We start from the raw sequence: 15348 nt of genomic DNA, 5'->3' as shown, positions 1-15348 counted from the left end.
TCTCTTCTGAGAGGCCACTGGCTAGAAGAGGAGACATGAGAACCAGAAAAGTCCAGCGTTGGTGTTTCCTTATTAAGCATTATTGGAAGCTATATTTTAAGCTGCCAGTTGATTGGTTCAAGCTTGTAGCCCAAAGCTGAGTTCAAAGCTGGCCATGCCTGCTGGGCAGCAGACTTGCTAGACCACGTGGGTCTCAGAAATTGAATTTAGGTTCTTCAGGCTTGGAAACAAGCACCTTTACCCAAACTGAATTATCCTGTTGGCCTGATCTCAAACGAGATGGCTCTGAGACGCCCCTTGGGAAGAAAGCATTCAAGTAGGAGGCAACCATATAAGTAACAGGTGGTGTATAACTCAGGGAGAAAAGACTCCCTAAAGGGCAGGAGTAGAAGGGACTAGGAATGAAGAAGGTGCAGAGCAGGGAGATGATGCCACAGCGTCTGGGAGCCGAGTACTTTATGGCTTGGAAAAGAAAGAGAGAAGTAAGGGCCTTTGGAGAGTCATGAGCAACTAATCTTGGGACACGTTGTAAACGGGAATATTATGCCACTTCAACTGCCTACCCCAAGCCTGTCCCACCAAGGTGCCACATTTCTCTTCTGATTGGAATTTTCAAATAGGGTGTCAGATGATTCTGGGACTGAAGATGGACAGTGTAGGGGACGACTTTAGGGAATACACCAGATCCTCCTAACACCAACCTCGGCTCCATTCTGGCTCAAATGTAGTGGTTGTGGCCTCTGAGCAAGCCACATCTCCAACACTGGATAAACCAGACATGGTGGGACACGCCTGTAATCCCACAATTTAGGAGGTGGAGGCAAGAGGACCAGAAGTCTGAAGTCATCCTCAGCTACACAATGTTTTGGACACCAGCCTGAACTATAAGAAACCCTGTCACACACACACACACACACACACACACACACACACACACACACACACACCTCTTTTCCAATTTGTCATTAGCCTTTTAATTTGAAGGTGGCTTTCATAATGTATAATTGGCAGGCCATATTTACGGTGGGCATTTGGATTTGTGTTAACACAAATTGCTGTCTGAGATGCCAACGAAGCATCCCTATGGTTTTGTGGTCCTTCCCACATCTCTTTGGACCCTTGCTCCCTGCCATTTTTGACGTGTCATGAAAATGAGCTTGTAGGGTGTGGTCTCTTCTGTCTGACAGCTTTCACGGTGCATTTCTGCTAGGATTCATCTCCCAGGTTCCCAGGTTGCAATACAGTCAGTGTTTATCCTCGTGATCTGTCCTCCCCAGTCTCTGCCACTTTGTCTTTCTCTTCCTCCTCCAAATCTTCCTCATATGTGTGTGTGTGTGTGTGTGTGTATGTATATACAAATAGATAGATAGATAGATAGACAGACAGACAGACAGATAGATAGATAGATAGGATGAGGATAGATGATAGATAGATAGCTAGATAGATAGACAGATAGACAGACAGATAGATAGACAGAGAGACAGACAGACAGATAGATAGATAGATAGATAGATAGATAGATAGACAGATAGATGATAGATAGACAGACAGACAGACAGACAGACAGATAGATAGATAGATAGATAATCTCATGCCATTTAGCTCACTATATAGCCAAGATGACATTTAATTCTTAACCCCCCTACCCTTACCTCTTGAGTATTAGTTCACAAGCATGCATTACCACGCTGGTTTAAGCAGTGCTAGGCATTGAACACGCTGGGCATGCTAGGCAAGCATTCTACCAGCTGAGCTACATACATTTCTAACCCTTTTTTGACTTGATTATTTATTTGTTTTTGAGACAGAATGTACTCTTGGATGACCTGGGACTCACAAAGATCCACCCGCCTCTGCCTTCCTAGTAGAATGTACTAAATTAAAAATCATGCCAGGTACCACTGCATCTGGCTCTTCTGACTTTTTGAAACAGGATCTCACTGGGTAGACAAGGCTAGCCTCAAACTATCCAAAACTGTTCTGCCCTGTTTCCACAGTGCTGAGATCACAGGCGTGAGCCGTCCTGCCAGGCTGGCCTTGGTGACCTCACTTCAGCCTGCCCTGTAGTGTCTAGTGTGACCGAGTCTCCACTTCACATCTCTCCAGCCACACATTTGCTTTACCAGCTTCTACGTGCCTCTTCCTGTCTTGCTGTTCGGATCTTGGCCGAACGTTTTGCATTTGGGGTGTTTGCTTTCTGATCATTGATTTTTGAGAGCTCCTGAAGGGTCCTGGATCAGACCTAATGAATTGCAGCTACGCAGAGAAGCTCTCTCTTGGTTCCTACCTTGTCTTCTCAGCCTCCTTGTAGTTACCATTCTTTGAATGACCCCCAACCACAAAGATTTTCTCTTATAGTCTATTCCTACTATTCCTTTGTAAAATAGACTTTACATCCAGTATAAGGTAAGAACTCTGCTATTTTTCTTTTCTTTTTCTTTTTTTTTTCCATTTTTTTTGTTTGGTTTTGGATATTCAGTTGTTCTAGCCAATTTTCTCAAATAAGTGGTTTTGCACCTAAGATGCCTTTGCATCTTGTGTTGAAAGGCAGAGACAGCTCAGTAGGTAAAGACGCTTGCTATGTGAGATGACTACCTGAACTGGATTCCCAGAACCCATGTGGAGAGAGCCAACTCCCAAGAGTTGGCCTCTGACCTCCACCTAAGCACTGTGTCGTGCATACCCTCCACATAAAATAAACAAGAACATGTAATAAAAATGTTTTGTTTTCAAGTCCCTGCGTGCACATCTCTGGACCATCTTGTTCCTTTGACCTATTCCGGTGTTTTATACCCATGCCACACTGTTATAGAGTTTTTGTTCTCAGAATATGGGCTCTTTGATTTTATTGTTCTTGTTTAAGGATGTTTGGGCTGTTTGGGACCATTTGTCCACAAAAACATTACCAGTGATGATGTTTACAGGGGATCTCATCTGCAGAACATTGTAAGGAAGCTCTGGAGCCACTGTAAAGTATGCATGCATTCAAAGGTTGGACGAACGGGAAGTTTTTAAGAGCATAAAAAGGGAGACATTTACGTAAGCTCCCTGGGAACAAAGTTCAGCGGTCAATCTTGAAGAGCCAGGGGCGGCTTTGGCGCCAGCTCCTTGGTGGAGGTACCTCCGTGGGGTTATGTGTTCTGTCCAGAGTGTCTTGTAGGCATTGCCGCAGGCTTAAAGAATGTTAAAGATAAACTTTGTTGCAAAAATCTGTGCATATGTGCAGAGCCGATGGGGGTGTGGAATGAGAAGGAATCTCTGGTGGGCCTTCAGAATGTGCCTGAGAAAGTAGTTATCTCAGCCAGTCAGGCAGGAGGTCTTTATTGCTTCCCGGCCCTCAAGTTGTTTGGGTCTGACAAGAACAATTTTATCTCAGTCTCAGCAGGTTTCTCCATCAGTTTAAATTTTACAATCGCCAGTTAATTTTTACAAATTCAGGGAGAAATGGGCTGCTTATCAACATTAGCCCTCAGCAGCCCCATTTATTCAAGGATGTCTATCCTTCAGTTCTGGTTTTTTCTTTTTCTTTTCTTTCTTCTCTTTCCTTTTTTTCTTTTCGAGGTATTGTGTCAGAACTAAGCATGGAGTATTTTTATATCGCTGGAAAGGGACATCTTGAAGATGTCAATGCCAGACCATTCCATGGAAATAAACTTGATCTTGTGTATCCATCTTGTCTCTTGCAACCTTACCAAACCCATATTTGCAATTTTGGGGGTGTAGATTTTATCACATAAGATGTCCGTGTAATCTCTAAACAAAACCACGTTCAACTTTACCTTCATATTTGTAGCCGCTTCTCCTGGATTGCCCAAGGGAGCAACCCCACTGGAGAAATGCAAGAGGGCACAGCAGGGGCCTGGGGATGTCAGCTATCCGCTATCCCAGGCCCCTTCTGGTTCTCAGCAGCAGGGAGGGCTGCCTTGGACCTCCTGGGGGAGCCGAGGGAGTTCTCTCCATACCACTGCTGAGAGCCGCTGTTCCCCCCCCCCCATGTCAGGAATGAATGTTTACTAATGCCATTCCCATACCTAATGGGATGATCATGTCAGCTGGGCCTTGTGGGTGGTTAAGAATCCCAACACTCAAGAGGTGGAGGTGGGAGGGTCAGAGGTTTGAGGTTAACCTAGGCTACATGGTTAGTGAGGGCCTGCCTGAGATTCTGTCTCAAATAACCAAAGGGCAGTTGTGTTTTTCCTCCTTGAGTTCCTCATACAATGGATCGCTTTGATTTTCCAGTGTTAGAGTAACTTTTCATTAGTTCCTTGAAGTGAACCACAGTTGATCACCATGCATTCTCTTTTTTTATGGAGTGCTGGATTCTGCTGGGGTCCATGCTTTTGGTTTCTTATAATGACATTGATTTTGTATAGGATAATCTGGCCTCATGCACTTGGGAGGTACCTCTCTCCTCTTTATTCTTTTAAGAATGTATGTAATGGCTATTCTAGCTTCTTTAAATATTTGGTCAGATTCTTCTGGAGAAGCCATGTGCCTGGGGGGTTTGGGTGGAAAGGCTTGAGTTACTTTCTGTACTGTGAGCACTCCCAGGGTCCTGCTTCTCTGACAGCTCTGGCATTTTGAGTCTTTCAAGAGATGTATCCATTTAGTTAGCTTGTCAGTCTTATTAACATAAAGTTGTTCAAAATATTTCCTTAGAGGCTGTAACGGTGCCACCTCCCTCTTTCCTGATGGTGGCTTTTTTAGGTCCCTCACCCCCACCTCATCACACTGGCCAGAGGTTGATCGATTGTACTGATTCTCTAAGAACCAGGTTTGGGGTTTCTTGATTTTTCTCATTGCTTTTTTTTTTTTTTACCCCCCCAGCTTCCACTTCCCGGCTGGACTATTTCCCTCCTCCGGCTTCCTTTGGTCCGGCTGTTTTTCTTTTTCTGTGTTCTGAGATGTGAGAGCTGAGATCCCCGGGTCAAGCCCTTTCTCAGTTTCTCACACAGGCCTTCAGGCGACAAGCGTTTCCCCTGAGTGCCTCCTGAGTGGCATTTCTTAGCCCTCAGCTCTGGGTGTTCATTTTCATCCTGTTGAGAACACTCCCCAATTTCCTTGTTGAGTTTTTTTCTTGTTTAAAAGTATGTTATTGAGTTTCCAAATACTTGGGGATTTTCCAAGGATCTTTCTGTTATTGATTTATAATTTAATTCCATTATGGTCAAAGCACATACTTTATAGGGCTTGAATCCTTCTCAACCTATTAAGGCTGATGTAAAGGCCCAGAATTCGGGCTGGTGTGTGTGGGTACTTTCTACATACTGGGAAGAGCATGCCTTGGAGGGGACACCCTGCCACTGTCAATCAGGCCGCCTAAGGTGATTGTGTGGTCAGGTCCACCCCAGGCTTGCTGGTTTTCCGCCCTCTTGTGCTGTTAATTACTGGGAGACAGTCACTAAAGTGTTAGACCACCAGCCGGAGCTTCTCACTCCTGTCTTTCTGGGAAACAATGTCTCACTCTATAATCCAAGTTGGCCTCACACTCCCAATCCTCCTGCCTTAGCCTCTCCAGTGCTGGGTTGGTCATGGCACACTGGGCACATGGCAGCCTGGCTCAGCTGGGGATTCCTTTATTCTTCCTTTCAATTCTCTGAGTTTCTGCTGGCATCATTTGAAACTTTGTTATTTCTTTTAAACCATTTGTGTCTACATTTAAAGCACTAGGGGGATGGTGTGGGACGCTGGGGGTGGGGGAGTGCGGTGAAGGGGAGAAAGGGGGTTGTCTTTTTTGTTTTGTTGTTGTTACATCCAGTCTGGCAAACTTGATTTCCCCCTTCCTTTCTTTGCCAGTATGAAACAGATTTGGATCTGTTTTAAAATTTTATTTTATTTTAAATTTATTTTTATTTTGTATGTATGAGTGTGTTCTTGTATGTATGTTTGTTCACCAAGGTGAGTGCAGTGTCCCCAGAAGGCAGAAAAAGGCATTGAATCCTCTGGGACTGGAGTTACAGATGGTTGTTAGCTGCCATGTGGCTGTTGCAGGTCTTCTGAAAAAGCAGCAAGTGCTTTTAACAACTGAGCCATCTCTCTGGTTTCTAAAAAAGATGTTTTAAATGATTTTAAGCACAAGGGTTAAAGTAAAGAAAAAAGAAGAAAGGAAAAAACACAGCCAGGCTGTTCTAAGAAAAAGGAACTGTTCTGTTTGTTTGTCACATGTAGTCTGGGATGGCAGCTGTGCCCCGCAACCCTGCATTTATGACCCCAGGGCTTCGTGCTCACTGGGTGGGTGCTCTACGGTTCTAGCTACACCCCAGCCTCAGTTTGCAGTCTGTTTCTTACCTGGGATATTTGGAACTACCACTTTGCGTTTTGGATGCCAAAGATGGAAGTCAGGGCCTTGTGCAGGCTAAGCACACGTTCTATCTGAGCGACCCTTGCCTGCCCCGCCGTTTGCTCAGGACTGTTTTCAGCCTGCGTCTTCGTAGCTGTTTGTTTTGTGCCATGGCCCCCTACCCACCTACCCCCAACTCCACTTTGTATTGATTTGAACTTATTTTCATCTCTTCATCCCGTTTTTTTTTTTTTTTCATCAGCGCCTTCCAGCTGTGCCCCCTGCAGTCTGTCTCAGTGGGTACCTTGGGGTCTCATTCAGCTTCACCCCATTTGCTTTGGCCTGGTGACCCTTGCCCCTTTCCTGCTTTGTTTCTGCTTGATGGGTTTTATGGGACCCTGGACATCCTGAGTTTTGCCTCAGCAAGTGCCTAATATCTTTACATTTCTATAAATATTTTTGAGCTTTATAGTTGATAGACTTCATGCCCAGCACACACAAAGCTCTGGGTTTGATCTCTAGCACTGTAGAAACTGAGTAAGCAGGCTGTAACCCTATCTCAAAATATACACAGAGGCAGGGGATATTTGGGCGGGGGGGAGTTGGGAGTTGGATCCTTCAGGTCTTGTTTTTATGATTTCTCACAGGCAGGTCTGGAAGAATGTTCAGCTCCGGGCCAAAGGTCCCTAAGTCTTGGGCAAAGTTTCCCAGACCCAAGACCTGTGAGCCTGCAGCCCTCTGCCCCGGCTGGTGGGAACAGCCACCATTCCTGGGCCTGGGAAGCTGCAGGGCTCAGAAGATTGTTTCCCAGGCTCGGTGTTGGCCCCAGCCATGCTTGCTATGCGATTGCAGGACCCCAGGTTCTCCCACTGTGCAAAGCTGCCCTCCCCCCTCCCCAGGCTGTCTCTTGAACTCCAGTTACCTCAGTCCCTCAGACCCTCTGCTCAGCTCTTTCACTCGAGTATCTGAGGCTCCACCTTGCTCCCTTCCTGCCTAAGGCCTGGGAATTCTCTCAGGGAAGAGAGCTGGGCAGCGAGAGGCCCCTAGACGTTTCCGTTGCGCAGGGGTCATTGTCTTTGCCAGCTGATGTGCTGGCCCTAGACACCATTGTTTCATGGCTTTGTGTCTGTTTTGTTCTGTTGTTTTGTTGGCTGCTGCAGGCAGGCGGGTAAATCCGGTTTCTGTTACTCCATTTTAGCCAGGAGTGGAAATGTGTCTTTTCATTTTGGTGGACAATGTTTTGACATATAGAAATTTAAAGTTTCCCAGCAGTGGACGCAGAAGGATCAGAGGTTCAAGGTCATGTTGAGCAACGTAATGAGTTTAAGGTCAGCCTGGGCTACACAGTGAGTTCAAGGCCAGCCTGGGCTACCTGAGACTCTTTCAAAAACACTAACTTTTAAGAAGTAGAATTTACTAACCTCCTTTTCCTCTACTATTCTGGGTGTTGTTTTTTTTTTTTTTTTTGTTTTGTTTTAAGCTGGGGAAAATGCTTCTCAGCTTGAAAACAAAAACAAACGAACAAAACCAGATTTTACTGCCTATCTGAATTTTTAGTTTTAAAATACTATTTTATTTATTCTTTGAACATTTCACACATTCAATGTACCTTGATCACAGCCACGTGGAATTGATTTTTGACAATCTTTCTTCTGCTGAACTTCCCAATTCCCTTTAGTTATTGGCATAGAGCAAAAATCTCATTCTCTTATGTTTTTCTTCCCAAATTTATATTTTGTTTTTCCATTCTTCTCTGTTAAATATATCCCCTTCTCAACTGGGCGGCCCCTACACCCCCTCCCAAAACTCTCATGTGTTCACAGTTTTATTTTGATAAACGCTGTGGGAAAAGGATGAATACTATAGTCGAGAAAAGCAGAGGGCAGGGAAGGCAAGGCCAGGTTGTTCCTGCTGAGCTTGTCACTTGGTAGCTGGGTGGTCTGGGGGCTCTGTGGGGACTGGCCTGAGCTCTGTGTGCTGCTCATTTGGGAATCCAAATGATGGTAGGGTCCACTTCCTTTGCTGTGAGAGTCACAGGAGACAAAGAGCAAGGGTGTTTTGTGCACCGCAGCAGGCAGGAAACACACCTTAGGAGACTGGACCCTGCGCTTTCTCAGCTGCATATTTCCTCTGTATTGAGTCTTAGATTTGTTACTACAAAGGCTGTCTTACCCCTGGCTCAACCTTTATTTTCAAGAAAACTCTATTCAGATTTTGCTTGATCCTGAATACTGGAGCACTAACCTACCATCCCAGCGCTTGGAAGGTGGAGGCAGGTTTGGCTACGTAATGAGTCCAAGGTCAGCTTAGTCTACATGAATCCCAACAAGCAAAATAATTTTGCTTAAAAATCAAATCGAAAATAATTTTGATTAAAAATCTGGTCAACCATACAGTATGCACTAATTTTGGAAAAATAAATGATTATTTTAAGAGTCAAGCTATCTGTGCAAAAGCATGATTTTTTTTCTGTTTTTATCTTTTCCTTAAGTTTCATTTTAGCATGTTTTAGTAGTTTGAAATTTTCTTTCTGTAGACCAGAACAGTTCTCAGGAGGATCGTGTCTAAATACTTTTATGCCTTTGGTTTCGGCCGTTGTTTTTATGATTTTTTTTTTTTAAACGGAAACTTTTTCCCCTCTTCTGTATCTTCTGGCTGGTTACTGGTGGAAAATAATAAAATATATTGATTTACAATACACACTTTGCATCTGACTGCTCCCTGAACCCCTCGTCCATCCTGAGAACTCTTCCGCTGGTTCTCTGGGGGCCGCAAGAATGTGGTATTTCGGTCTCCTCCTTTCCAGAAGTTATACATCTTATTTCCGTTGAACATCTTTTCGCATTGTCTTGGGTTTTCAGACCCGGGTAGAGCCGTAATGGCAAAAGCAGGCATCCGTGCGTGGTTCCTGCCTGAGCTGGGGGCTCAGGGCTTTACTGGCTGGACAGACAAAGATAGGGTTTATTTATGGCTTTCCCTAGTTACTGAAGTTTTTGTTCTGTTTGCTTGTGAATATAAAGATAGAGTTTTTGCGATGTCCTTCCCTCCATAGAAAATAATTATTGAACTGTTTAACTGTTGAGACGTACAGAAGGCATAATTAAAACAGGAAAAGCCTCCACCCGCCTGTCCAGTGCTGGCGCAAGACAAGGAACGTAAGGAATGCACCCCTAGGCTCTGTGTGGCCCCTTGGCCCGCATGTTCCCTCCCCTGCAGGGCTCCAGGGACCCTTCATCTGAATTCTGCCGTGCTCTGCAAGTCCAAGCACATATGATAAATTTTTTAGCTCAGTTTAGGTTTTTTTTTTTTTTTTTTTTGAGTTTCTGGGGCTCAAACCCAAGGCCTTGAGCATAATGGAGCAAGTGTGCTACCACTGACCCTTACCCAGCCCAGTCCACCTCTTCCATGTAAAATGGTTTGAGTTTGTATGGGGGATGGTATCTTGCTGCATTCCCCTTTTGCATGCTGCTCCTCTCCATCCAGCCTGTACCTTCTGGGCTTTGCCTCAGTGACTGAGTTGTGGGTCAGATGCTTCAGTGGTATGGAATTCTTTATGACCAAAGCCTGATTTTTGGCCCTTGATGGGTGGGTGTTCAGAATTCTTTCTTTCTTCTTTTCCCAGCACCCACCCTGCCCAAACTTTGGTTTTCTGAGACAGGGTCTTGCTGTGTAACCCAGGCTGGTCTTGAACTCACAGTGTTACTCAAGCTGGTCTCAAATTTGGGATTCTTTGGACTCTCCCTCCCAAGTGCTAGGACCACACACGTGTCCTACCTGCTGCCACACTCAGCAGAGACTTCTGATTTGGTTCAATTGCCACTTTTTCTTAGCACTGCCTTGAGTTTTCTGTGGATGATAAAAAATTGCTTATTTTAGCAAGATTCTCTGCTTAGCCACATTGCAGCCAGGCCCCTGCTCTTCCCCCCTGAGCCCATCCCTAGGCATTAACAAAGAATCCTGTTAGTCAAGTCTTTAGGCTCTCCATTCTGACACCTGAGCACCCCCTGGTGTCTGGTCAGGGTGCTCCTCCTCCCAGGCACCTTGCCTTGTGCCTTCTGCTACTCACAATTTACCTTGCACCAAGGCTCTGAGTCCGCTGCCCACACCCCACGGGGCTAAGCCTGTCTCTACCCACTGTTTGGACCCAATGGGTCCCTGTGGCTACCACTATGGTCTTACATGGCGTTCCCAGACTTCCTCTTTAACTGAGGATTGGAACACAAGACCAGTTAAGTAGCCCTCATCCCTTGACTATCTTTCAGTGACAGGTTTTATTTTTATACGTTCTCCAGAATGGTCCTGTGAGTCTTTTGTTGGATTAATTTTTATCATATGCTTGATTTTTTTTTTTCAATTTAAAGGCTGACAAGATGGCTCAGTGGGCAGAAATGTTTGCTATGCAAGCCCAACCACCTGAGATCTCCAAATTCCATGGGAGAAAAAGAGAGCCAACTCCCAAAAGTTGTTCTCTGGCCTTGACATGTGTAGAATGGTAAACTCACAAGCACACATTCCACTCACAATTCATTTTTAAAAATAAAAATTTCCATTTTGAATGGTATACTTTTCTTTGGGGAGGGAAGGAGGAAATAAAGTGTCACTGTAGTCCAGCCTGGCCACATGATCCTCCTGCCTCAACCTCCACAGTTGCTGGGGTTCTCAGAGCACACCACCCCAGCCAGCTCTGGACAGCATCTTCAAGCCATCATGTCTCAGCTCTGCTCTAACCCTAAGGGAGCCTCCGTGGCTCCGTCTCGAGCACTTCTGACGGCTCAGAACCCTTGGTTCAGCTGTTCATAATGATAACAGAGTTTTTCTTTGCTTGCAAATCCCTCTTCAAAACATTCCTTTATCTTGTCTCAGGCTCCGACTAGGACATCTGGTCTGTTTGAAGTACAGGCTGACGTTCTTGCTCCTTTGCTTTAGTTTTTTTATTGTTTGTTTGTTTTTGAGGCAGAGTCTCATGTAGTCCAGGCTGATCTCAAGCTCTTCACTAGATGAAGAGAATCTTGAACTTCTGATCCTCCTGCCTCGACCCCCAAGTGCTGGGGATGGAATCCAGGGCTTTGCATATGCTAGGCAAGCATTCTGCCACCTTACCCACAGCCCAGCCTTGCTTTAAATGATTTTATTTTATTTAGTTTTTGAGATACCTTCTTACTTTATAGCCAAGGCCAGACTGGAACTTGCTACATACGTGATCTAGGCTTGTCCTGAACTCACAGAATCACCCTGTTTCAGCCTCCTAAGTGCTGGGACTGCAATTGTGAGTCACTGTTCCCAGTTCTTACTCCCCTTTTTTGTTTTTAAGACATGTTCTTTGTCTGTAGCCTAGACAGATTGGCCCCAAACTCTCAGCAACCTTCTTACCCCACTCTCCCAGGTGCTGGGATCATGGATGTATTTCATGCTAGGCTCTTGTTTGGTTCTTTGTCAGGAAGAGACTGTTTCAGCCATCCACTTCCCAGGGCGAAGCTTTTCTGTAGGTTTTTGGAAGACAGCTTTCTTGACTTTCATGCTGAAACTACCATTGTTTTTGGTTTTGTTATTGTGAGCCAGGCTTTCACGGTGTAGACCTGACTAGCCTGGAACTGTACATGTAGACCAGGCTGGCCTCAGATTCCCAGAGATTCTCCCGCTTCTGCCTCCCCAGTGCTGGAACCAAAGGCAAGCGCCACCACGCCCAGCTTTCCAGAACCATGGTGTGTTTGGGGCTACTATAAAAGAGCTTTTGACCTTTGCAGCTTCAGGGGTCTCCTGCATGCGGAGCAAATGCTCTATCGCTGAGCTACGTGCCAGTCCTCAACATGTCATTGAGACTTTTACACTTTTTTTTTAATGTGGTGTACACTCAAATCCCACCACTCTGGTTTCTGATGTGAAGCCATGGTTGCTATGGGCACGATACTGTTTTTGAAAAGTGTTTTTGAAAAGAGCAGTGTTGGAGGGCATGGTTTAGCTGTGGCGTCAGCACCTTTCTAAAGAGTTGGTTTATTCAAGGTTTACTGTTCACCTTAGCCCTGTTTGCATGTCGTATTTCCCCCGGGGACTGGGCTGTTTTTCCCAGTTTTCAGACCGATTGCTGCAATGTGTTTGTGACATTCTTACAGGCAATCAAGTCTGGGCCATCTCTGCAGTTACAGACCTCTTCCGGCTTCCCATTATCTGAATCTGTCCCCTCCGGCCACTGAACTTTCCATCAGATGGCAGTTGGCGCCTCTCACCTGTCTCCCAGACCAGGTTTTGGCCTTTGTGACCCTTCCCATACAAGTCCCTACTTATTAACTTCTGTTTATCATGGTCTCCTCGCGTCTCTGTTTCTCATTTAGTTTTTGGCTGTCCTGTCGATTTCTCAAGCCCTACGTGTGACTCGTGCACCAAACCGACATGGAGGCTGTGTTCTTTTTCCTACTGTAAGCAAAAGGCCCCGTGGTTTGCCCTGGTGTCCCTCCCGTTCCACAGCACTGTAATCCATTATCCTTCAACTCTGAGTGCTTCCTGCTGCCCTCTAAGACTTCATCTTGGGTTCAGAGCTCTTCAGTTCCTTTCCAAGACATACTGAAAAAGAGGCCCCTCCTTGTTGGGCTGGGGCGTCTCTGTTCTGCTTCTGTTGGAGTGTGCTTTGGGGTCCGAGGCTGAGGTCAGCCTTTGTGTGTTTCATGTGCAGTCCTGGCTGGTAGGAACAGCTCAATAGCCTCTTGTTTCCAACCTCACACACCTTCTCCCTACCTGCTCTTTTGATCCTCAATCCACCATTACTGTGAGTGGCGTGCTCAGAACCAGGGCTTGCTGGGGCTCCCAGTTCCCCGTTCAGTTCTGAACCGCAGCCAGCTCCTGGTATATGGGGCCTTTCTGGCCAGGGTAATGAACCATTCCGCCCTCTGCTTAGCCATTCTGTCCAGGCAGTTCTTGGCTACTCAGCTGCCTTTCAGAACAAGGCAAGGAGATGAGATTGGTTCCTGGACCTATGGGGCCCAATGCTCTTTGTATTAGTTTTTCCAACCATGCATTTCTTTAAAAAAATGTAAAAAAGTTCCTGGTCACACTGGGTATATTTAAATCTACACATATAGGAGAGAGAGGGCTATAAGGGGGCGTTGGGTGTATAGGAAGGGATGAGGATTTGTGGGCCAGGGTTTCTGTTGAAGTGTACCCACACATGTGAGAGGCCATATCTGTGAGAGCGTGGATATGTGCATGTATGGAGTTTTGGACTACGTTGAAGTATGCGTACATTGGGTGTGGACAAAGATCTTGGCCACCCTTCATCCAGATTCCTGTGCTCCTGCTCTCATCCTGTCCCTGAAGTTCTCATACAAAAGAAGGAACTTTGCTAAGCCAGGTCAGTAAGCCCTTATTCTGACACCCGAGCATCCCCAGGTGTTTTTAGGGTGCTCCCCATCTGTTGAGATCAAGTTATGCCATAAGTGACTCATATTGTTCAAAACTGGTTTTTTCTTTGTTTTGTTTGTTCACTTTCTCCCCCCTCTGTGTAACAGAGCCCTAGCTGTCCTGGAACTCACTCTGTAGACCATGCTGGTCTTGAACTCAAAGAGATCTGCCTGCTTCTGCCTCCAGAGTGCTGGGATTAAAAGTGTGAGCAACCACACCCAGCTTCTTCTTTTTTTTTTTAGGCTGTGAGTTGCCCTGAGAGACTCCATTTTATAAGTAGCTTTTGACTCCATTTTGAAGATAGACGGTGACTGTGTGCCTAGGTGGACACAGGAATGATATCATCTGTCCAACACCACACAGGAAGCACATACATATTAATAAATAGACTGTAGAAGCACATGGGCATATTGAATTTATACTAGAGAAGCAGACCCAAGAACCCACCAGACATACCGGACCAAGAAAAAGATAGAAATCCCTCACCCAGCCTTCAGAAGGAGGTAGAGCTCTAGTACAGGGATGGATGGTAATGCCCGTTCCTTGCCCCAAACAGTGTGTGTGTATGTGTGTGTGTGTGTGTGTAGGGTATGTGTGTAGAGTGTGTATGTGTAGGGTGTGTGTGTGTAGGGTGTGTGTATGTAGGGTGTGTGTAGGGTGTGGGTGTGTAGGGTGTGTGTAGGGTGTGTGTGCGTGTAGGGTGTATGTATAGGGTATGTGTGTAGGGTGTGTGTGCGTGTAGGGTGTGTGTAGGGTGTGTGTATAGGGTATGTGTGTGTAGGGTGTGTGTGTAGGGTGTGTGTATGTGTGTAGGGTGTGTGTGTAGGGTGTGTGTGTATAGGGTGTGTTTGTAGGGTATGTGTGTGTAGGGTGTGTTTGTAGGGTATGTGTGTGTAGGGTATGTGTGTGTGTGTGTAGGGTGTGTGTGTATGTAGGGTGGGTGTGCGTACGGTATGTGTGTGTAGGGGGCGCGTGGGTGTGGTGAGAAGAACTGACAGAGAACATCTAGCTGTCCCAGGGGTTCCTGCTTAGCTTGGTGCCCACTGTTGATGTGGTTTATTCAACTGCCATCCTCCTGCTCTCTTGTCTGGCCCTGCCATTCATCTGTCGACCCGCTGGTTCATCTGGACCCAGCCCTGCCCTTCACTTCACCTCACTCCTGCAGCTCAGCTCTGACCATACAGCGGGCCTGACTCCACAAAAACCACTGCAGTCTCTCCAGTCTGCTCTAGCTCCACTCTGCTCTTTATCTTATCAATAATAGAGACTCTTATGGCCCTATCAATTTCCCAGCTTTGGCTTCTCAGAGACTCTTTGAAACTTCCTGCCTCTTCAAACCTTTGTAGCCATTATGTAACATACATATATAGATAGAACTATAGATAGATGTATTTACTGTGTGGTGTGTGATCTGAGAGTCAATATTGGTAATTAAGATTGGAATGAAAGAACCTGTGTTTGCCTCAGCCAGGCTATCAAAGAAAGCGGATTATCTGGCAAACGCTGCCATTGAAACAGCCTTACCTTGTGGATATACCGCTGTTAATCAATACATTCTGACATTGTGGAAAGACACAAACATGTTTGTCTCTGTTTCTCTCTTACCATATTGAAGATACCACCTGAGCAATGTCTAATCCCCTAGCAGCATCATGTGAGGTTTGCTTAGCCAAAGT

Source organism: Arvicola amphibius, chromosome 1, assembly GCF_903992535.2.
Source record: "Arvicola amphibius chromosome 1, mArvAmp1.2, whole genome shotgun sequence".
Lineage (NCBI taxonomy): Eukaryota > Metazoa > Chordata > Mammalia > Rodentia > Cricetidae > Arvicola > Arvicola amphibius.
Note: the sequence above shows the minus strand (reverse complement) of the source record.